Below are 24,370 nucleotides of genomic sequence, written 5' to 3'. Positions count from 1 at the left end.
TCTTTTTCATTCACTGTGACGCTGGGCCAGTCCGCCTTCACGTGCTGTGGGAAATTCTCACTTCAGCGGGGAACTTTTGGAGAACGTCAAACTGACCAGGACGATCAGTGTATTTCATAGATACTAAAGTGTGTGGGGGGGAGCCTTTAACTATATTATGAAACACTTAATTACTTACAAGGCATTCATGGTCGGACGTATCTTTAATCCCAAAGTTGACCTGCTCTGGCAGAGGCTTTTAACAGATCCAAACTCTGAGCTATAGAATTAAAGAGGGAAGAGCTTAAGAAATAAAAGTTGTAAGACTCTGGGACACTTTGCCTGTGGACTCTGGGACACTTTGCCTGTGGAAAACAGCAGGTTGTGTCCGTAGCTTCCTTTTTGAATCCAAGCTTAAAACAGTTTTATTGTATCATATTCTGTGATTTTACAAATGTAATGGTGGTCCTGCTTAAATTTTAGTTTTGCTTATTTATATTTTATTTTGAAGCATTTTTACTTTATTTCGAGAAGTGCTGCAAATATATTATTCAGTCATAACTTCCTTTTAAGCATCTTGAAAGAAACCTAATCTTGGCCTCAGACATGGCCCTGATGAGCTTTATCAGTATGAAGGACTATTTTTGCGATACACTACAATAGGTGAGAGACTTAAGATAAGAACTTAATGATCCCACACTAGAAATTTCACTTTTACAGCATCACATTGTCAAAATACAGAGAACTATGTATATAAAATACACTTTCACTACAGGCAGTATAGTATATATCCTATTCGTGTTATGTATAGGGAGATCTTGAAATAAATGTATGCATATAAGCATATATACTTGTATAGTGTATGAATATAAAAAATGTGTTATACATGTTTGATTTCTATTCAAACACTGTAGATATTGTGTTTTTAACAAGCAGAATGTAGTTTACTGAAGAGCTCAATCTGTTCTGACACAACTCGACAAATTACACCAGAAACACACGAAAGAAAAACATACGAGGAGCACTTGGAAGGCTGACATGTTTCTCCATCCGTCGCTGATTATACCACAAACAGCGTTTGTTCACCACCGATGGAATGGGCCTCGCTGCAGGTTTTGATGAAGCTGAGAATCGGGTATCAGCAAAAAACAAATGTTTTCCATCCTGACTGAGTCTGTGTTTAGTTAAAACAGCGACATGATGAAATCTTGGGCTTTAAATTAAATCAATACTGTAACACAGTTTATCTTTTGGTCTCATAAATATCTTGCCTTAAAACAAGTTCAGAAGTACAGATAACTAGCAACCAGAACAAGTGAAATGCAAATAAATGGTTTCAATATGTGATACAAAGTCAGATAGTATTCAGACTTTCTGTACACTTTATTATGTTGCACATTTCAAATTAAATGGATATAAATGTCATTTTATCCTATCAATGATCCGTCCCCACTTCGTTAATATATTCAAACTCCGCTGACAAACGGAGCAGCAAGAAGGCAGGTCAGCCCATGCACACATACTGTATGTACACACCTAATCGAAAGTGAGGAGTTTGAAATCGTTTAGGAAAAAGGCAGGTGAAACATAATTCAGGTGCAATGTCATTACTGCAAAAAACACTGGTTTTCTAAAGGTGGCGTTAAAGCTTTTGCTTGAATGCATAAAAAGCATAACTGTCCATGTGGATGTGGTACAGAGAGAGAACGTTGTTCAGCCAGAGAGTTAATTAGATCCACAGATCTTTTCACTGAAGCGTGTCTCTGTAGCATGACCCTGCACAGTGACACTCACTGGAATGAGAGGACACAGATGCTAGTTACTGTGGTGCAAAGACACCAGGACAGGTCAGTGGGGGACAAGATGCTGGTGAAAAACAAACATGATTAATGATGGGTCTTTTATAGATTACTGACTGTTGACATGTAATGTTTAAAATCAGAGAATGGTGGTCAAAGTTTTTCGAATAGACAAACATCAGAGAAGGTTTCAGCATCAACACACTGGGCACAATAATAAGTCTGGATTTCCCGCTGACCAGTGGGTGGCAGTGTTGTCCGGCGGCCACACCTGTTAATGATTCGACACTTGAATGCTCTGCGATGCAGCTGCTGTGTTCTTCATTAAGTGAGACCTGATAAGAAGGAGACACAGTACAAGCAGAGGTTACACTCGGGTTCCAGTCAGTCCTTGGGATCACTCATACCACAGCTTCTGAGGAGGACAGGCGTTGGCTCTCCCAACTAGCAATAGCTCTTGGATGCTTTTGTGGTATGTTTTTCTGAGCAGCATGAGTTTCACAGGCACTTTTAAAATAGTGACTTTAATTAGATGTTTGTGCTTCTCTTGCAGGATTTCAGGGATTTGCGTTTTGCTGTTTGATGGCAGTGTTGGTTTACCAGCCATAAAAGGTAATGACTCTCTCCTTAATTACCACATCAGGCCTCAGGAATATCTGTTTAATCTATAATTGTTAATCCTGCAGGGTATGGATATCCGTACATAGCTGACTCACGCAACATGGAAGATGAAGCGCTTATGTTTGATGACTGGCAGGCACAATGGCCAGCCCGAGTGGCGCTACTTACACAAGCTACAACAATCCTTCAGCTGCATGGCAGCCGGTCGCAACTGGACAAAGCGATTTGCCTAGTGCTCCTGCAGTAGAGAGCCTTGTTAATAGTGAGTCAGGGGACTGGAACCTGAGGAACTCAAGCGAACGCCACTCAGCTTTCCTTTAAGCCTGGCTTGAGAGTAACCCAGCAAGGCCTTGAGGCCCCAACACTGGCTCCAGTACACATGGCAGGGGCTCCCAAAATGTTCCCCATCTTGTGTATGAGGAAGTCTTTCAGTATCCCTCCAGAAAATGCGGCGCAGTCCCAAGTGATGGTGGTGTCTCTAATACTGCAGGAGGGCCAGTTATATGAGCACAGGTTATTCCTCAGAGCCCTCCTACCAAAGTACCCAGCAATACAGGACCCCAACAGAGTGTACATCTGCTCAAATGAGTTACCAACCACAAAGCGATCGCCAGCCCAGAGAAGAAGTTTCCGTGAGAGTGAGTGAACCTCTCCTCCTCCTCCTCCTCCACCACCACCTTCATCCTACATTGTCCAGTCCAGAGATGCCTACGGAGATCAGGTACCTCTTCAACAAATCCAGATACTCGCCAGGATTTGCCCCTCCACTGGCTGTAGATCAGTGCCTGCAAAGCCAACCAGCTGCCCCTGTGGGTGTGAAGAACCCTAAAGGAACATGTCCTCCACTTAAACGTGACGTCTCTTTAACGCTTGTGAAAATATGCCTAATCATTTGCGTTTCCTTCCAGACCACGCACATGGTGAGTGTCCTCAAAAGGTAAATGTTTTGATTTAACATTAAACATCTCAAAGTGAAAGCTCCAATGACTAACCCCTGCCTTCTTGGTTGCAGAGCGATGTGTGCTCCAGAAAATAAACTCTTTTTTAAAAGTTCAACAATTTGCTGTGTGCTTCAATGTGACTAAATTACCAACCTCAAGCAGTATTTGCTTACAACACAATTGCACATGTGGTAGATAGGCAAAATGAAAGAACCAAACAAAATGGTGCGACTTTGATGGTAAATTTCATATGGGTGTCCTTTGGGTCAAATGCAGGTTTTTGACATTGCACTGTTGCTGCCTCCTGTTTTGAGTCATTTACCTTGGCATTAATCCTTGTTTCCAAATCCCCGCAAGAGAAAAGGCCGCGAGTGTTAAAACAAATGGGAGGTGCCCTGTTCTGTCAGTGAAACGTAAAATCAACTCCAACTTTGTCACCAGTTTATAAAAGTTATTTTATTGCAGTTTAATATCTTTTAAATCTGCAAAGTAAAATACAACAGAAATGTGCTCATGACTTAAGCGTACATCTGCGTTACTGATGCCAAACATTCACTGCTGCAACTTTTGCATAAAGAAATTCACTTCAACACTGATCAGAGGCAGTGAAATGACCGGTGGTGTGTGTCTCTTACCAGATGAAGTCCGTGCAGTGGCTGCAGAGCGTAGGCTGCTTGAAAAATCTCATGGTGAATTTGTGGTTTTCACTTCTGGCGCAAAGCACCTTTCGCGTGAACCGGTTTCCGACCTCGCAGGTCATTGTAGTATAAAGGTGGTCAGCCATGATGGAAAAGAAAGAAAAAAGAGGGGGGCAAACTCCGCAGCCCTTGCCGTTGTCCCGACAGATGAGTGAAGGTGCTGGTTGTGTCCTCACAGCTCCCGGAGGAGGCCAGGCGCTGTTCCTCAGTCGCGCACTTACCTGCTCTGCGCCTGCACCGCAGCTCAGTGCGTCTTTTTCATTCACTGTGCCCGTGAGGGCCAGTCCGCCTTCACGTGCTGTAGAAATTCTCACTTCAACAAGGGAACTTTTGGAGAACGTCAAACTGACCACGACGATCAGTGTGACTGTAGATACTAAAGTGTGTGAGAGGCCTTGCTATATTATGAAACCTTAATTACTTAGAAGGCATTCATGATCTGACATATCTTTAATCCCAAGATTCAGCCTGCTCTGGCAGAGCCTTTAACAGATCAAACTCTGAGCTATAGAATTAAAGAGGAAGAGCTTAAGAAATAAAAGTTGTAAGACTCTGGGACACTTTGCCTGTAAATGTTAAGACTAAAATCTATTTTTTTCTTTGTGTGTGTCTGTGAAGATGGCAATGAAACTGAACTCTAAACAAATGCAGTATGTTGAACAGGGGTGGGGGCAGGGCAGTTTTGGGCTGAATATGTGGAGAATGTGTGGCCTTCACATAGTGACTTTTTGGTAGCCGTTGCTGGCTGGTTTAATCTTGAAGTTGGTTAGTGTGTGTGTGTGTGTAAAATGCATCGCAGTTCAGTCTACGCACCTGTCTGATAATGCCTGTTGTGGAGACTGTACATCTGTGGCATACAATACATATGCCCACACAACTTGTTCTCATACCTAACTTACTATATTACAGCCTAAACTCCATTAGCTTTATTCAACATCACACATACATGAATGCACTGTGTGCTCATAAGAAACTGTGACCTACATGTGAGAAAAGAATTCAAAGCAGCTGCCATTAGGTCTGAAGGGCAGATAGGAAAAGGAATGTTGTTCTGTCTAGAAAATGCACGTGGCAAGCACACAGAACATACAGCCGTCCAATGTCAAGGCTTGTTATTAAAACACAAAACCAAACACTGTCAGAATGTAAAGATTTCCCAGCTACTGTCAAAGGAGGGGCAAACCTGGGGCGGCTCCTCATCGTTCGCAGCTCTCCAGGGCCAAGGGATGGGACCACGCCTGCGCACCAGCAGGGAGGCAAGGTCTAAACCTTGTTGACTCCCCCTGTTATTGACCAATGAAGTTATACCTACTACTATAAGTACTGTATACCGTCGTCCGTTGAATGACTCTTGACTACCCGATGCTACTAGAAGCAGAGGCTGTGTATTCAGTGCCCATAGCTATGTGCACATAACTATACCAATACCTTTTCATTGCTTCTGAATAAATGCTCATAGACAAACCCGAGACCGGCTCTTCTCATATCTGGGAACAAAGAACACGACAAAAACGGCAAGGTTGTGTCCGTAGCTTCCTTTTTGAATCCAAGCTTAGAAACATAGTTTTATTGTACCCCACATTCTGTGATTTTACAAATGTAATGGTGAATTTCTTAAATTTTAGTTTTTGCTTTTGTTATATTTTATTTTGAAGCATTTTTACTTTATTTCGAAGTACTGCAAATATATTATTTCAGTCATAACTTCCTTTTAAGCATCTTTTGAAACAAACCCTGATCTTGGCCTCAGACATGGCCCTTATGAGCTTTATCAGTATGAAGGACTATTTTACGATACACTACAATAGGTAGAGACTTAGAGATAAGGAACTTATTGATCCACACTGGAGAAATTTCACTTTTACAGCATCACATTGTCAAAATACAGAAGTATGTATATAATATACACTTTCACTACAGGCAGTATAGTATATATCCTATTCCTGTTATGTATAGGGAGATATTGAAATAAATGTATGCATATAAGCATATATACTTGTATGAATATAAAAATGTGTTGTTAAATTTCTATTCAAACACTGCTGAAATTTTTTTTTTAACAAGCAGATTGTAATTTTAATGAACTAAATTTTTTCTTGCAAATATCGACAAATTACACAAACACAGAAAAACATACGAGGGCACTTGAAGGCGACATGTTTCTCCATCCAATTGCTGATTATACCACAAACAGCATTTGTTCGCCACCCAGTGGGGTAAATAAACTGCAGGTTGATGAAGCTGAGAATCGTGTATCGGCAAAAACAAATGTTTTCCATCCTGACTGAGTCTGTGTTTTAGTTAAAACAGCGACATGATGAAATCTTAGGCTTTAAATTAAATCAATACTGTAACACAGTTTATCTTTTAGTCTCATAAATATCTTGCCTTAAAACAAGTTCAAGTACAGATAACTAGCAACCGGAACAAGTGAAATGCAAATAAATGGTTTCAATATGTGATACAAAGCCAGAAGAGTATTAGACTTTCTGTACACTTTATTATGTTGCATTTCCAAATTAAATGGATATAAATGTCATTTATCCTATCAATGATCCATCCCCACTTCATTAATATATTCAAACTCCGCTGACAAACGGAGCAGCAAGAAGGCAGGTCAGCCCATGCACACATACTGTATGTACACACCTAATCGAAAGTGAGGAGTTTGAAATCGTTTAGGAAAAAGGCAGGTGAAACATAATTCAGGTGCAATGTCATTACTGCAAAAAACACTGGTTTTCTAAAGGTGGCGTTAAAGCTTTTGCTTGAATGCATAAAAAGCATAACTGTCCATGTGGATGTGGTACAGAGAGAGACGTTGTTCAGCCAGAGAGTTATTAGATCCACGGATCTTTTCACTGAAGCGTGTCTCTGTAGCATGACCCTGCAAGTGACACTCACTGGATTGAGAGGACGCAGATGCTGGTGCACTGTGGTGCAAAGACACCAGGACAGGTCAGTGGGGACTAGATGCTGGTGAAAAACAAAGCTGGCTGATTAATGATGGGTCTTTTTTATAGATTACTGACTGTTGACATATAATGTTTAAAATCAGAGAAAGGTGAGTAAATGTTCTTCGAATAGACAAACATCAGAAGGTTTCAGCATAAACACACTGGGCACAATAATAAGTCACAGTTTCAGCTGACCAGTGGGTAGCGATGTTGTCCGAGCTGCCACACCTGTTAATGATTGACCGCAGATTGCTCTGCGATGCAGCTGCCCTGCCAATGTTCTTCATTAAGTGAGACCTGATAAAAGAGAAGGAGACACGGGACAAGCAGGAGTTACATCAGGTTCAGTAAGTCCTTGGGATCACTCATACCACAGCTTCTGAGGAGGACAGGCGTTGTGTCTCAACTAACAGCCATGGCTCTTGGATGCTTTTTGTGAGTATGTTTCTAGTGACATGGAGTTTGAGCACTTTTGAATAGTGACTTTAATTAGATGTTTGTCTTTACTGGCTTCTCTTGCCCAGGATTTCAGGGATTTGCTTTTGCTGTTTGATGGCAGTGTTGGTTTACCAGCCATAAAGGTAATGACTCTCTCATAATTACCACATCAGGCCTGAGGAATATCTGTTTAATCTATAATTGTTAATGCCAGGGTATGGATATCCGTACATAGCTGACTCACCGCAACATGGAAGATGAAGCGCTTATGTTTGATGACTGGCAGGCTTCAATGGCCAGCAGTGGCGCTGCTTACACAAGCTACAACAATCCTTCAACTGCATGGCAACCCAGTGTAACTGGACAAACGGTGCCTAGTGCTCCTCCCAGTAGAGCTTTGTTAATAGTGAGTCAGGGCTGGAACCTGAGGAACTCAACGCGCCCTCAACTTTCCTTTAAGCCACAAGCCGGTAACCCAGCAAGGCCTCAGCCAGGCTAACACTGGCTCCAGTACATGGCAGGGGCTCCCAGAATGTTCCCCATCTTGTCTATGAAGTCATTCAGTATCCCTCAGAAAATCAGCGCAGTCCCAAGTGATGGTGGGTGTCTCTAATACTGCAGGAGGGTGTGAGGTTATATGAGCACAGGTTATTCCTCCAGAGCCCTCTACCAAGTACCCAGCTAATGCAGGACCCCAACAGGTCGCTACATCTGCTCAAATGAGTTACCAACCACAAGCCAGTCGCCAGCCCAGAAGAAGTTTCCGTGAGGTGAGTGAACCTCTCACTCCTCCTCCTCCACCACCACCTTCATCCCTACATTGTCCAGTCCAGAGATGCCTACCGGAGATCAGGTACCTCTTCAACAAATCAGATACTCGCCAGGATTTGCCCCTCCACCTGGCTGCAGATCGGTGCCTGCAAGGCGTCAACCCGGCTGCCCCTGTGGGTGAAGGGGCTCCTAAAGGGTATGTCCTCCACTTAAGCGTGGCGTCTCTTTAGCAGCTTGTGAAAGGCCTACTTCCAATCATTGCGTTTCCTTCCAGACCAACGCATACATGGATAGTGTCCTCAAAGGTAAATGTCTCGATTTTAACATTGACATCTCAAAGTGAAAGCTTCTATGACTAACTTCTTTTAGTTTGCAGAACGATGTCTCCAGAAAATAAACTCTTTTTTTAAAAGTTCAACAATTTGCTGTGTGCTTCAATGTGACTAGATTACCAACCTCCAAGCAGTATTTGCTTACAACACAATTGCACATGCTTAATGGTAGATAAGCAAAATGAAAGAACCAAACAAAATGGTGCGACTTTAGTGGTAAATTTCTTATGGGTGTCCTTTGGGTCAAATGCAGGCCATGTAGGGAGACTCCCACTATATTGTGACGACACAATACATAGGAAGCTCATTCCAGTCACTCAAGCATGACCATTCTGACGTAGAGTAACCATAACAAAACGTACGAGTGGTTTTTTTACCAGAGTTTTTGGGTTGGTAGACATGCCAGATACCCAAATTAACGTGTAGAAGCACTAAAGTGGAATTTTCATAATGTCCCCTTTAAGAAATAAAAGGTGTAAGCCTCTTAGACACTTTGCCTGAGGAAAAAAGCAAGATGCTTTTTTTGAATCCAAGCTTGAAACAGTTTTATTGTACCCCATGTTCTGAGATTTTTACCAATCTAATGGTGGTCCTGCTTAAATTTTAGATTTTGATTATTTGTTATATTTAGTTTTTATGTAGTGTTTTTATTTTGAAGCATTTTGCTATTTTGTGAAGTGCTGCAAATATATTATTTCAGTCATAACTTTTAAGAATCTTTTGAAAGAAACCTTATCTTGGCCTCAGACATGGCCCTCATGAGCTTTATCAGTATGAAGGACTGTTTTTGTGATACACTACAATAGGTGGGGGACTTAAGATAAGGAACTTATTGATCCCACACTGGGGAAATTTCACTTTTTACAGCATCACATTGTCAAAATACAGAAGTATGTATATAATATACACTTTCACTACAGGCAGTATAGTATATATCCTATTCCTGTTATGTATAGGGAGATATTGAAATAAATGTATGCATATAAGCATATATACTTGTATGAATATAAAAATGTGTTGTTAAATTTCTATTCAAACACTGCTGAAATTTTTTTTTTAACAAGCAGATTGTAATTTTAATGAACTAAATTTTTTTCTTGCAAATATCGACAAATTACACCAGAAACACAGCAAAAGAAAAACATACGAGGAGCACTTGAAGGGGACATATTTCACCATCCATTGCTGATTATACCACAAACAGCGTTTGTTCACCACCCAGTGGAATTAAAATACGCTGCAGGTTTTGATGAAGCTGAGAATCGTGTATCAGCAAAAACAATGTTTTCCATCTCTGTGAGTCTGTGTTTTAGTTAAAACAGCGACATGATGAAATCTTAGGCTTTAAATTAAATCAATACTGTAACACAGTTTATCTTTGGTCATAAATATGCTTGCCTTAAACAAGTTCAGAGGCACAGATAACTTCTTAACCGGAACAAGTGAAATGCAAATCAATGGTTTAATATGTGATACAAAGCCAGAGAGTATTCAGACTTTCTGTACACTTTATTATATTTACATTTCAAATTAAATGGATATAAATGTCATTTTATCCTATCAATGATCATCCCCACTTCATTAATATATATTCAACTCATCTGACAAGCGGAGCAGCAAGAAACAGGTGTGCAGCCCATGCACACATACTGTATGTACACACCTAATGAAAGTGAGGAGTTTGAAATCGTTTAGGGAAAAAGGCAGGTGAAACATAATTCAGGTGCAATGTCATTACTGCAAAAACACTGGTTTTTCTAAAATTGTGGTCAGCTTTGTAGATACATAAAAACTCCTTTGTCCATGTGGATGTGGTACAGAGAGAGACGTTGTTCAACCAGGAGAGTTAATTAGATCCACGGATCTTTCACTGAAACGTGTCTCTGTAGCATGACCCTGCACAGTGACACTCCACTGGATTGAGAGGGACACAGATGCTAGTTACTGTGGTGCAAAAGACACAGGACAGGTCAGTGGGAGTTTAGATGCTGGTGAAAAACAAACATGGATTAATGATGGGTCTTTTATAGTTACTGACTGTTGACATGTATTGTTTAAAAAATCAGAAGAGAAGGTGGTAAATGTTCTTGAATAGACAAACATCAGAAAATTTCAACATAAACACACTGGGCACAATAATAAGTCTGGATTTCCAGCTGACCAGTGGGTGGCAGTGTTGTCCGGCTGCCACACCTGTTAATGATTCGGCCGCAGATTGCTCTGCGTGCAGCTACTACCAATGTTCTTCATTAAGTGAGACCTGATAAGAAGGAGACACAGGACAAGCAAGTTCTCAGGTTCAGTAAGTCCTTGGGATCACTCATACCACAGCTTCTGAGGAGGACAGGCGTTATGTCTCAACTGTAACAGCCATGGCTCTTGGATGCTGTAGTATGTTTTCTGAGCGGCATGATTTCTGAGCACTTTTTTAAAATAGTGACTTTAATTGAATGTTGTGCTTTACTATTCTCTTGCAAGTTCAGGGATTTGCTTTGCTGTTTGATGGCAGTGTTGGTTTACAGCCATAAAAGGTAATGACTCTCTCCTTAATTACCACATCAGAGCCTCAGGAATCTGTTTTAATCTATAATTGACCCAATCCTGGGGTATGGATGTCAGTACATGGCTGGCTCAAGCATAACATGGAAGATGAAAGCGCTATGTTTGATGACTTGAGCTTCCAGCCCAGCCGAGTGGCGCTGCTTACACAAGCTACAACAATCCTTCAGCTGCATGGCGGCCGTGCCCAGCTGGACAAGCGGTGCCTAGTGCTCCTGCAGTAGAGCTTTGTTAATAGTATGAGTCAGGGGACTGGAACCTGAGGAATAACGTGCGCCACTCCAACTTTCCTTTAAGCCACAAACCAGAGTAACCCAGCAAGGCCTCAGCTGAGCTAACACTGGCTCCATTACACATGAGGGAGCTCCCAGAATGTTCCCCATCTTGTCTGAGGAAGTCATTCCGAGTATCCCTCCAAATGCAGGCGCAGTCCCCAAGTGATGGTGGTGTCTCTAATGCAGGAGGGGCCGGTTATACTTATGAGCACAGGTTATTCCTCAGAGCCCTCCTACCAAAGTACCCAGCTAATGCAGGACCCCAACAGGTTGCTACATCCTGCTCAAATAGTTATAACCACAAAACCCAGTCGCCAGCCCAGAGAAGAAGTTTCCGTGAGAGAGAGTGAGTGAACCTCTCCTCCTCCTCCTCCTCCACCACCACGCTGTCCTACATTGTCCAGTCCAGAAGATGCCTACCGGAGATCCAGGTACCTCTTCCCAACAAATCCAGATACTCGCCGGTTTTGCCCCTCCACTGGCTGTAAGATCAGTGCCTGCAAGGCGTCAACCAGCTGCCCCTGTGGGTGTGAAGAACCTAAAGGGTATGTCCTCCACTTAAGCAGCGTCTCTCTTTGCGCTTGTGAAAATATGCCTAATCATTGCGTTTCCTTCAGACCACGCATACATGGATAGTGTCCTCAAAAGGTAAATGTCTCGATTTTAACATTAAACATCTCAAAGTGAAAGCTTCTATGACTAACCCCTGCCTTTTGGTTGCAGAACGATGTGTGCTCCAGAAAATAAACTCTTTTTTTAAAAGTTCAACAATTTGCTGTGTGCTTCAATGTGACTAGATTACCAACCTCCAAGCAGTATTTGCTTACAACACAATTGCACATGCTTAATGGTAGATAAGCAAAATGAAAGAACCAAACAAAATGGTGCGACTTTGATTAGTAAATTTCTTATGGGTGTCCTTTGGGTCAAATGCAGGCCATGTAGGGAGACTCCCACTATATTGTGACGACACAATACATAGGAAGCTCATTCCAGTCACTCAAGCATGACCATTCTGACGTAGAGTAACCATAAGAAAACGTACGAGTGGTTTTTTACCAGAGTTTTTGGGTTGGTAGACATGCCAGATACCCAAATTAACGTGTAGAAGCACTAAAGTGGAATTTTCATAATGTCCCCTTTAAGAAATAAAAGGTGTAAGCCTCTTAGACACTTTGCCTGAGGAAAAAAGCAAGATGCTTTTTTTGAATCCAAGCTTGAAACAGTTTTATTGTACCCCATGTTCTGAGATTTTTACCAATCTAATGGTGGTCCTGCTTAAATTTTAGATTTTGATTATTTGTTATATTTAGTTTTTATGTAGTGTTTTTTTATTTTGAAGCATTTTTACTTTATTTTGGCAAGTGCTGCAAATATATTATTTCAGCCATAACTTTTAAGAATCTTTTGAAAGAAACCTTATCTTGGCCTCAGACATGGCCCTCATGAGCTTTATCAGTATGAAGGACTGTTTTTGTGATACACTACAATAGGTGGGGGACTTAAGATAAGGAACTTATTGATCCCACACTGGGGAAATTTCACTTTTTACAGCATCACATTGTCAAAATACAGAAGTATGTATATAATATACACTTTCACTACAGGCAGTATAGTATATATCCTATTCCTGTTATGTATAGGGAGATATTGAAATAAATGTATGCATATAAGCATATATACTTGTATGAATATAAAATGTGTTGTTAAATTCTGTTATACACTGCACAAATTTTTTTTAACAAGCAGATTGTAATTTTAATGAACTAAATTTTTTTCTTGCAAATATCGACAAATTACACCAGAAACACAGCAAAAGAAAAACATACGAGGAGCACTTGAAGGGGACATATTTCACCATCCATTGCTGATTATACCACAAACAGCGTTTGTTCACCACCCAGTGGAATTAAAATACGCTGCAGGTTTTGATGAAGCTGAGAATCGTGTATCAGCAAAAACAAATGTTTTCCATCTGACTGGAGTCTGTGTTTTAGTTAAAACAGCGACATGATGATGAAATCTTAGGCTTTAAATTAAATCAATACTGTAACACAGTTTATCTTTTAGTCTCATAAATATACCTTACAAGCAAGTTCAGAAATTACAAATAACTACTTAGCGGAACAAGTGAAGTAAATAAATGGTTTCAATATGTGATACAAAGTCACATAGTATTCAGACTTTCTGGCACTTTATTATGTTGCACATTTCAAATTAAATGGTATAAATGTCATTTTATCCTATCAGCTGATCCGTCCCCACTTCGTTAATATATTCAAACTCCGCGCAAATAATGAACGGCAAGAAGGCAGGTCAGCCCATGCACACATACTGTATGTACACACCTAATCGAAAGTGAGGAGTTTGAAATCGTTTAGGAAAAAGGCAGGTGAAACATAATTCAGGTGCAATGTCATTACTGCAAAAAACATTGGTTTTCTCAAGGTGGCGTTAAAGCTTTTGCTTGAATGCATAAAAAGCATAACTGTCCATGTGGATGTGGTACAGAGAGAGACGTTGTTCAGCCAGAGAGTTAATTAGGAGGCTGAGTCTTTCACTGGAAGCGTGTCTCTGTAGCATGACCCTGCACAGTGACACTCACTGGGATGGTTACAGATGCTAGTTACTGTGAGACAAAGACACCAGGACAGGTCAGTGGGGAGGACAAGATGCTGGTGAAAAACAAACATGATTAATGATGGGTCTTTTATGATTGACTGTTGACATGTGAAATGTTTAAAATCAGAATGGTGGTCAAAGTTTTCAGATAGACAAACATGAAGGTTTCAGCATCAACACATGACACAATAATAAGTCTGGATTTCCCACGCTGACCAGTGGGTGGCAGTGTGTCCATGGCCACACTGCGTGCAATGATTCGGCCGCAGGTGCATCTGCGTGCAGCTACTGGCAATGTTCTTCATTAAGTGAGACCTGATAAGAAGGAGACACGGTACAAGCAGAGGTTACACTCGGGTTCAGTCAGTCCTTGGGATCACTCATACCACAGCTTCTGGGGAGGACAGGCGTTGCGTCTCAACTAACAGCCATGGCTCTTGGATGCTTTTTGTAGTATGTTTTTAGGTGGCATGAGTTTCTAGGCACTTTTTAAAATATTGACTTTAATTAGATGTTGTGCTTTACTGGCTTCTTACAGGATTTCAGGGATTTGCTTTTTGCTGTTTGATGGCAGTGTTGGTTTACCAGCCATAGAAGGTAAATGACTCTACTCCTTAATTACCACATCAGGCCTCAGGAATATCTGTTTAATCTGTAATTGTTAATCCTGCAGGGTATGGATATCGTACATGACTCACGCAACGCTGGAGAGATGAAGCTTATGTTTGATGACTGGCAGGCTTCAGCCCGGCCGAGTGACGCCTGCTTACAAGCTACAACAATCCTTCAGCTGCGCGGCGGCCCGGTCGCCCCGCTGGACAATGGTGCCTAGTGCTCCTGCCCAGTAGAGAGCTTTGTTAATGAGTGAGTCAGGGGACTGGAACCTGAGGAACTCCAACGCGCCACTCAACTTTCCTTTAAGCCACAAGCCGAGTAACCCAGCAAGGCCTCAACAGGCCCAACACTGGCTCCAGCCACACAGCGGGGAAGCAAAGTATTCTATATGTCACAAGAAAGTCATTCAGTATCCCTCAGAAAGCCTTTGGCACCAAGTCCCCAAAGCTGATGGTGGTGTCTCTAATACTGCAGGAGGGGCCGGTTATATGAGCACAGGTTATTCCTCAGGCCTCTGCAAAGTACCCAGCTAATGCAGGACCCCAACAGGTCGCTACATCTGCTCAAATGAGTTACCAACCACAAGAGCAGTCGCCAGCCAGAGAAAGAAGTTTCGTGAGAGTGGTGAACCTCTCCTCCCTCCTCCTCCTCCACACCACCTTCATCCTGCATTGTCAGTCCAGAGATGCCTACGGAGGTCAGGTACCTCTTCAACAAATCCAGATACTCGCCAGGATTTGCCCTCCACTGGCTGTAAGATCATTTTCTACCAAAACGTCAACCAGCTGCCCCTGTGGGTGTGAAGAACCCCTGAGGTATGTCCTCCACTTAAACGACGTCTCTTTAACGCTTGTGAAAATATGCCTAATCATTGCGTTTCCTTCCAGACGCATACATGGATCAGTATCCTCAAAGATGCATGTCTCGTTTAACATTAGAAGCATCTCAAAGTGAAAGCTTCTATGACTAACCCCTGCCTTTTGGTTTGCAGAGCGATGTGTGCTCAGAAAATAAACTCTTTTTTTTTTTTAAAAGTTCAACAATTTGCTGTGTGTGCTTCAATGTGACTAGATTACCAACCTCAAGCAGTATTTGCTTACAACACAGTGCACATGCTTAATGGTAGATAAGCAAAATGAAAAACCAAACAAATGGTGCGACTTTAGTGGTAAATTTCTTATGGGTGTCCTTTAGGTCAAATGCAGGCCATGTGAGAGACTCCACTGTATTGTGACGACACAATGCATGAGAGCTCATTCCAGTCACTCAAGCATGACCATTCTGACGTAGAGTAACCATAACAAAACATTACAGTGGTTTTTACCCAGGATTTTTGGGTTGGTAGACATGCCAGATGACCATTAACGTGTAGAGAAGCACTAAAGTGGAATTTCAATGTCCCCTTTAAGAAATAAAAGGTGTAAACCTCTTAGACACTTTGCCTGAGGAAAAAAGCAAGATGCTTTTTTTGGAATCCAAACTTAGAAACAGTTTTATTGTACCCCATGTTCTGAGATTTTACCAATCTATTAATGGTGGTCCTGCTTAAATTTTAGATTTTTGATTATTTGTTATATTTAGTTTTTATGTAGTGTTTTTATTTTGAAGCATTTTACTTTTATTTTGGCAAAGTGCTGCAAATATATTATTTGATCATAACTTTTAGAATCTTTGAAAGAAACCTTATCTTGGCCTCAGACATGGCCCTCATGAGCTTTATCAGTATGAAGGACTGTTTTTGTGATACACTACAATAGGTGGGGGACTTAAGATAAGGAACTTATTGATCCCACACTGGGGAAATTTCACTTTTTACAGCATCACATTGTCAAAATACAGAAGTATGTATATAATATACACTTTCACTACAGGCAGTATAGTATATATCCTATTCCTGTTATGTATAGGGAGATATTGAAATAAATGTATGCATATAAGCATATATACTTGTATGAATATAAAAATGTGTTGTTAAATTTCTATTCAAACACTGCTGAAATTTTTTTTTTAACAAGCAGATTGTAATTTTAATGAACTAAATTTTTTTCTTGCAAATATCGACAAATTACACCAGAAACACAGCAAAAGAAAAACATACGAGGAGCACTTGAAGGGGACATATTTCACCATCCATTGCTGATTATACCACAAACAGCGTTTGTTCACCACCCAGTGGAATTAAAATACGCTGCAGGTTTTGATGAAGCTGAGAATGGGTGTATCCAGCAGAAACAAATGTTCCATCTGACCGAGTCATGTTTTAGATTAGAACAGCGACATGATGAAATCTTAAGGCTTTAAATTAAATAATACTGTAACACAGTTTATCTTTTGGTCTCATAAATATCTTGCCTTAAAACAAGTTCAGAAGTACAGATAACTAGCAACCGGAACAAGTGAAATGCAAATAAATGGTTTCAATATGTGATACAAAGTCACATAGTATTTAGACTTTCTGTACACTTTATTATGTTGCACATTTCAAATTAAATGGATATAAATGTCATTTTATCCTATCAATGATCCGTCCCCACTTCGTTAATATATTCAAACTCCGCTGACAAACGGAGCAGCAAGAAGGCAGGTCAGCCCATGCACACATACTGTATGTACACACCTAATCGAAAGTGAGGAGTTTGAAATCGTTTAGGAAAAAGGCAGGTGAAACATAATTCAGGTGCAATGTCATTACTGCAAAAAACATTGGTTTTCTCAAGGTGGCGTTAAAGCTTTTGCTTGAATGCATAAAAAGCATAGCATCATGTGGATGTGGTACAGAGAGAGACGTTGTTCAGCCAGAGAGTTAATTAGAGCCACAGATCTTTTCACTGAAGCGTGTCTCTGTAGCATGACCCTGCACAGTGACACTCACTGGAATGAGAGGACACAGATGCTAGTTACTGTGGTGCAAAGACACCAGGACAGGTCAGTGGGGGACAAGATGCTGGTGAAAAACAAACATGATTAATGATGGGTCTTTTATAGATTACTGACTGTTGACATGTAATGTTTAAAATCAGAGAATGGTGGTCAAAGTTTTTCGAATAGACAAACATCAGAGAAGGTTTCAGCATCAACACACTGGGCACAATAATAAGTCTGGATTTCCCGCTGACCAGTGGGTGGCAGTGTTGTCGGCAGCCCACACCTGTTAATGATTCGGCCGCAGATTACTCTGCGTGCAGCCCTGCTGGCAATGTTCTTCATTAAGTGAGACCTGATAAGAAGGAGACGGTACAAGCAGAGGTTACACTCGGGGTTCAGTCAGTCTTGGGATCCACTCATACCACAGCTTCTAGGGAGGACGGGCGTTGCGTCTCCAACTAACAGCCATGGCTCTTGGATACTTTGTGGTATGTTTTCTGGCGGCATGAGTTTCTGAGCACTTTTAAAATAGTGACTTTAATTAGATGTTTGTGCTTCTCTTGCAGGATTTCAGGGATTTGCGTTTTGCTGTTTGATGGCAGTGTTGGTTTACCAGCCATAAAGGTAATGACTCTCTCCTTAATTACCACATCAGGCCTCAGGAATATCTGTTTAATCTATAATTATTGTCTGCAGGGTATGGATATCCGTACATAGCTGACTCGCGCCAACATGGAAGATGAAGCGCTTATGTTTGATGACTGGCAGGCTTCAATGGCCAGCAGTGGCGCTAACTTACACAAGCTACAACAATCCTTCAGCTGCATGGCAGCCGGTCGCAACTGGACAAGCGGTGCCTAGTGCTCCTGCAGTAGAGCTTTGTTAATAGTGAGTCAGGGACTGGAACCTATGAGAACTCAACGCGCCACTCAACTTTCCTTTAAGCCACAAGCCGAGTAACCCAGCAAGGCCTCAGCCAGAGCCCCAACACTGGCTCCAGTACACATGGCGAGGAGCTCCCAGAATGTTCCCATCTTGTCTATGAGGAAGTCATTCAGTATCTCAGAAAATGCAGCGCAGTCCCAAGTGATGGTACAGTGTCTCATGCTGCAGGAGGGCCGGTTATGAGCACAGGTTATTCTCAGAGCCACTCCTACCAAAGTACCCAGCTAATGCAGGACCCCAACAGGTCGCTACATCTGCTCAAATGAGTTACCAGCCACAAAACCAGTGCGCCAGCCCAGAAGAAGTTTCCGTGAGGAGTGAGTGAACCTCTCCTCCTCCTCCTCCACCACCACCTTCATCCTACATTGTCCAGTCCAGAGATGCCTACCGGAGATCCAGGTACCTCTTCAACAAATCAGATACTCGCCAGGATTTGCCCCTCCACTGGCTGTAAGATCAGTGCCTGCAAGGCGTCAACCAGCTGCCCCTGTGGGTGTGAAGAACCCTAAAGGGTATGTCCTCCCACTTAAACGTAGCGTCTCTTTAACGCTTGTGAAAATATGCCTAATCATTGCGTTTTCCTTCCAGACCACGCATACATGGATAGTGTCCTCAAAGGTAAATGTTTGATTTTAACATTAAACATCTCAAAGTAGAAAGCTCAATGACTAACCCCTGCCTTCTTGGTTGCAGAGCGATCTTGTGCTCCAGAAAATAAACTCTTTTTTTTTTTTAAAAGTTCCAACCAATTTGCTGTGTGCTTCAATGTGACTAGTTACCAACCTCCAAGCAGTATTTGCTTACAACACAGTGCACATGTAGCTGGTAGATAGGCAAAATGAAAGAACCAAACAAATGGTGCGACTTTAGTGGTAAATTTCATATGGGTGTCCTTTGGGTCAAATGCAGGTTTTTGACATTGCACTGTTGCTGCCTCCTGTACTGAGTCATTACCTTGGCATTGAAATCCTTGTTCCGTCCCCACAAAAGAAAAGGCACGAGTGTTAAAACAAATGGGAGGTGCCTGTTCTGTCATGAAACGTAAAATCAGCTCAACTTTGTCACCAGTTTATAAAGTTATTTTTATTGCAGTTTAATATCTTTAAATCTGCAAAAGTCGATACACAGCAGAAATGTGCTCATGACTTAAACGTACATCTGCGTTACTGATGTAAAGCATTCACTGCTGCACAACTTTTGCATAAAGAAATTCACTTCCCAACACTGATCAGAGGCAGTGAAATGACCGGTGGTGTGTGTCTCTTGCAGATGAAGTCCGTGCAGTGGCTGCAAGTTGTAGGCTGCTTGAAAAACCTCATAGTGAATTTGTAGTTTCACTTCTGAAAGCATAAACACCTTTGCGGCCGAACCGGTTTCCGACCCTGCGGAGTCATTGTAGTGTAAAAGGTGGTCAGCCATGATGGAAAAGAAAGAAGAAAAAGGGGGCAAACTCCGCCCAGCCCTTGCGTTATCGACAGATAGTGAAGAGTGCTGGTTGTGTCCTCACAGCTCGGAGGAGTAGGCGCTGTTCCTCAGTCCGGCGCACTCACCTGCTCTGCGCCTGCCACGCTCAGCGCGTCTTTTTCATTCACTGTGACGTGGGGCCAGTCCGCCTTCACGTGCTGTAGGGAAATTCTCACTTCAACAGGGAACTTTTGAAGACGTCAAGTGACCCACGACAGTCAGTGTATTTCATAGATACTAAAGTGTGTGGAAGACCTTTAACTATATTATGGAAACACTTAATTACTTAGAAGGCATTCATGATCTGACATATCTTTAATCCCAAAATTGACCTGCTCTGGCAGGAGCCTTTAACAGATCAAACTCTGAGCTATAGAATTAAAGAGGGAAGAGCTTAAGAAATAAAAGTTGTAAGACTCTGGGACACTTTGCCTGTGGAAAATGTTAAGACTAAAATCTATCTTTTTCTTTGTGTGTGTCTGTGAATGGCAATGAAACTGAACTCTAAACAAATGCAGTTATGTTAGACAGGGGTGGGGGCAGGGGCAGTTTGGGCTGAATGTGTGGAGAATGTGTGGCCTTCACATAGTGACTTTTAGTAGCCGTTGCTGGCTGGTTTTAATCTTGAAGTTGGTTAGTGTGTGTGTGTGTGTGTGTGTGTGTGTGCTCACGCCGCAGTTCAGTCTCGCACCTGTCTGATAATGCCTGTTGTGGAGACTGTATCTGTGGCATACAATACACTGTACTTTAACTTGTTCTCATACCTAACTTACTATATTACAGCCTCGCTCCATTAGCACATTCAACATCACACATACATGAATGCACTGTGTCATAAGAAACTGTGACCTCACTTGTAGAAAAGAATTCAAGCAGCTGCCATTAAGGTCTGAAGGGCAGGTAGGAAAGGTGTTGTTCTGTCTAGAAAATGCACACATGCTTAGACACACAGAACATACAATAAATCAATGTCAAGGCTTGTTATTAAAACACAAACCAAACACTGTCAGAATGTGAAGATTTTCCCAGCTGTCAAGGGAGGGGCAGGCAGGCGGCTCCTCATCATTCGCGAACTCCAGGGCCAAGAGGATGGGACCACGCTGTGCACCAGCAAGGAGAGCCAAGGTCTAAACCAGTGACTCCCCCTCGTTATTGACCAATGAAGTTATACCTACTACTATAAGTACTGTACCATTAAATCCGTTCGGGCCGACTCTGGCTACGATGCTACTAGAAAGCAGAGGCTGTGTATTCAGTGCCCATAGCTATGTGCACATAACTATACTGTACCTTTTCATTGCTTCTGAATAAATACTCGTTGAACCAAACCGAGACCGGCTCTTCTCATATCTCAGGACAAAAGAACCACGACAAAAACAGCAGGTTGTGTCAAGCCTTCCTTTTTGAATCCAAGCTTAAACATAGTTTTATTGTACCCCACATTCTGTGATTTTACAAATGTAATGGTGGTTATAACCCAAATTTTAGTTTTTGCTTATTTGTTATATTTTATTTTGAAACATTTTACTTTATTTCGAGAAGTACTGCAAATATTATTTCAGTCATAACTTCCTTTAAGCATCTTTTGAAACAAACCTAATCTTGGCCTCAGACATGGCCCTTATAGAGCTTTATCAGTATGAAGGACTATTTTTGCGATACACTACAATAGGTGAGAGAGACTTAAGATAGGAACTATTGATCCCACACTGGGGAAATTTCACTTTTACACAGCATCACATTGTCAAAATACAGAGAACTATGTATATAAATACACTTTCACTACAGGCAGTATAGTATATCCCATTCGTGTTATGTATAGGGAGATCTTGAAATAAATGTATGTATATAAGCATATATACTTGTATGGTGTATGAATATAAAAATGTGTTATACATGTTTGATTTCTATTCAAACACTGTAGAATGTTGTGTTTAACAACCAGAATGTAATTTTACTGAAGGAAGCTCAATTTGTTCTGACACAGCTCGACAAATTACCAGAAACACAACGAAGAAAAACCTCGAAGACATGAAGCGACATGTTTTCTCCATCCGTTGCTGATTATACCACAAACAGCATTTATTCGCCACCCAGTGGAATGAATATCGCTGCGGGTTGATGAAGCTGAAGATCGTGTAGTAGCAAAAACAAATGTTTCCATCCTGACTGAGTCTGTGTTTTAGTTAAAACAGCGACATGATGAAATCTTAGGCTTTAAATTAAATCAATACTGTAACACAGTTTATCTTTTAGTCTCATAAATATCTTGCCTTAAAACAAGTTCAGAAGTACAGATAACTAGCAACTTGGAACAAGTGAAATGCAAATAAATGGTTTAATATGTGATACAAAGCCAGAGAGTATTCAGAGCTTTCATACACTTTATTATGTTGCACATTTCAAATTAAATGGATATAAATGTCATTTTATCCTATCAATGATCCATCCCCACTTCATTAATATATTCAAACTCCGCTGACAAACGGAGCAGCAAGAAGGCAGGTCAGCCCATGCACACATACTGTATGTACACACCTAATCGAAAGTGAGGAGTTTGAAATCGTTTAGGAAAAAGGCAGGTGAAACATAATTCAGGTGCAATGTCATTACTGCAAAAAACACTGGTTTTCTAAAGGTGGCGTTAGCTTTTGCTTGAATGCATAAAAGCATAACTGTCCATGTGGATGTGGTACAGAGAGGCGTTGTTCAGCCAGAGAGTTAATTAGATCCCACGGATCTTTTCACTGAAGCGTGTCTCTGTAACGCTGACCTGCACAGTGACACTCGCACTGGATTGAGAGGACACAGATGCTAGTTGCTGTGATTGCCAAAGACACCAGGACAGGTCAGTGGGGACTAGATGCTGAAGTGAAAAACAAGCGTGATTAATGATGGGTCTTTATAGTTACTGACTGTTGACATGTAATATTTAAAATCAGAGAAAGGTGGTAAATGTTCTTCGAATAGACAAACATCAGAGAAGGTTTCAGCATAAACACACTGGGCACAATAATAAGTCTGGATTTCCAGCTGACCAGTGGGTAGCAGTGTTGTCGGCTGCCACACCTGTGTGATTCGGCCGCCAGATTGCTCTGCGTGCAGCGCTGCCGATGTTCTTCATTAGAGTGAGACCTGATAGAAGGAGACACGGGACAAGCAGAGGTTACACTTTCGGGTTCAGTAAGTCCTTGGGATCACTCATACCACAGCTCTGAGGAGGACAGGCGCGTTGTGTCTCAACTAACAGCCATGGCTCTTGGATGCTTTGTGAGGTATGTTTTCTGAGCGGCATGAGTTTCTGAGCACTTTTTAAAATAGTGACTTTAATTAGATGTTGTGCTTCACTGACTACTCTTGCAGGATTTCAGGGATTTGCTTTTTGCTGTTTGATGGCAGTGTTGGTTTACCAGCCATAAAAGGTAATGACTCTCTCCTTAATTACCATCCAGGCCCCTCAGGAATATCTTTTAATCTATAATTGTTAATCCTGCAGGGTATGGATATCCGTACACAGCTGACTCACGCAACATGGAAGATGAAGCGCTTATGTTTGATGACTGGCAGGCTTCAATGGCCAGCCAGTGGCGCTGCTTACACAAGCTACAACAATCCTTCAGCTGCATGGCAACCGGTGCCGCTGGACAAGCGGTACCTAGTGCTCCTGCAGTAGAGAGCTTTGTTAATAGTGAGTCAGGGGACTGGAACCTGAGGAACTCAACGCCCTCAACTTTCCTTTAAGCCACAAGCCGAGTAACCCAGCAAGGCCTCAGCCAGGCTAACACTGGCTCCAGTACACATAGCGGGGGCTCCCAGAATGTTCCCCATCTTGTCTATGAGGAAGTCATTCCAGTATCCATCAAGAAAATCAGCGCAGTCCCAAGTGATGGTGGTGTCTCTAATACTGCAGGAGGGCCGGTTATATGAGCACAGGTTATTCCTCAGAGCCACTCCTACCAAAAGTACCCAGCTAATGCAGGACCCCAACAGGTCACTACATCTGCTCCAAATGGGTGCAACCACAAAACCCAGTCGCCAGCCCAGAAAGAAGTTTCCGTGAGTGAGTGAACCTCTCCTCCCTCCTCCTCCTCCACCACCACCTTCATCCCTACATTGTCCAGTCAGAGATGCCTACGGGAGATCCAGGTACCTCTTCAACAAATCCAGATACTCGCCAGGATTGCCCCTCCACCCTGGCTGTAAGATCCCAGTGCCTGCAAGGCGTCAACCAGCTGCCCCTGTGGGTGTGAAGAACCCTAAAGGGTATGTCCTCTATAAGCGTAGCGTCTCTTTAACGCTTGTGAAAATATGCCTAATCATTGCGTTTCCTTCCAGACCACGCATACATGGATAGTGTCCTCAAAGGTAAATGTCTCGATTTTAACATTAAACATCTCAAGTAAACTTCTATGACATAACCCCTGCCTTTTGGTTTGCAGACGATGTGTGCTCCAGAAAATAAACTCTTTTTTTTTTTAAAAGTTCAACA

At 41.8% G+C, this 24,370-nt stretch overlaps 1 long non-coding RNA gene across 1 annotated transcript; it reads left to right on the top strand.

The window, feature by feature from the left end:
* The first annotated feature begins 11,986 nt into the window (after positions 1-11,986).
* On the top strand, positions 11,987-12,138 carry LOC118103772. Its single transcript, XR_007034901.1, has 2 exons — positions 11,987-12,018; positions 12,094-12,138. It is a non-coding gene; the product is annotated as an uncharacterized LOC118103772 (long non-coding RNA).
* Positions 12,139-24,370: the final 12,232 nt, after the last annotated feature.

The sequence above is a fragment of the Hippoglossus stenolepis genome, chromosome 16 (genome assembly GCF_022539355.2).
Source record: "Hippoglossus stenolepis isolate QCI-W04-F060 chromosome 16, HSTE1.2, whole genome shotgun sequence".
In the NCBI taxonomy this organism is placed as follows: Eukaryota; Metazoa; Chordata; class Actinopteri; order Pleuronectiformes; family Pleuronectidae; genus Hippoglossus; species Hippoglossus stenolepis.
The sequence above is the reverse complement of the archived record's forward strand: the minus strand, read 5'-3'. Positions and strand labels throughout refer to the sequence as shown.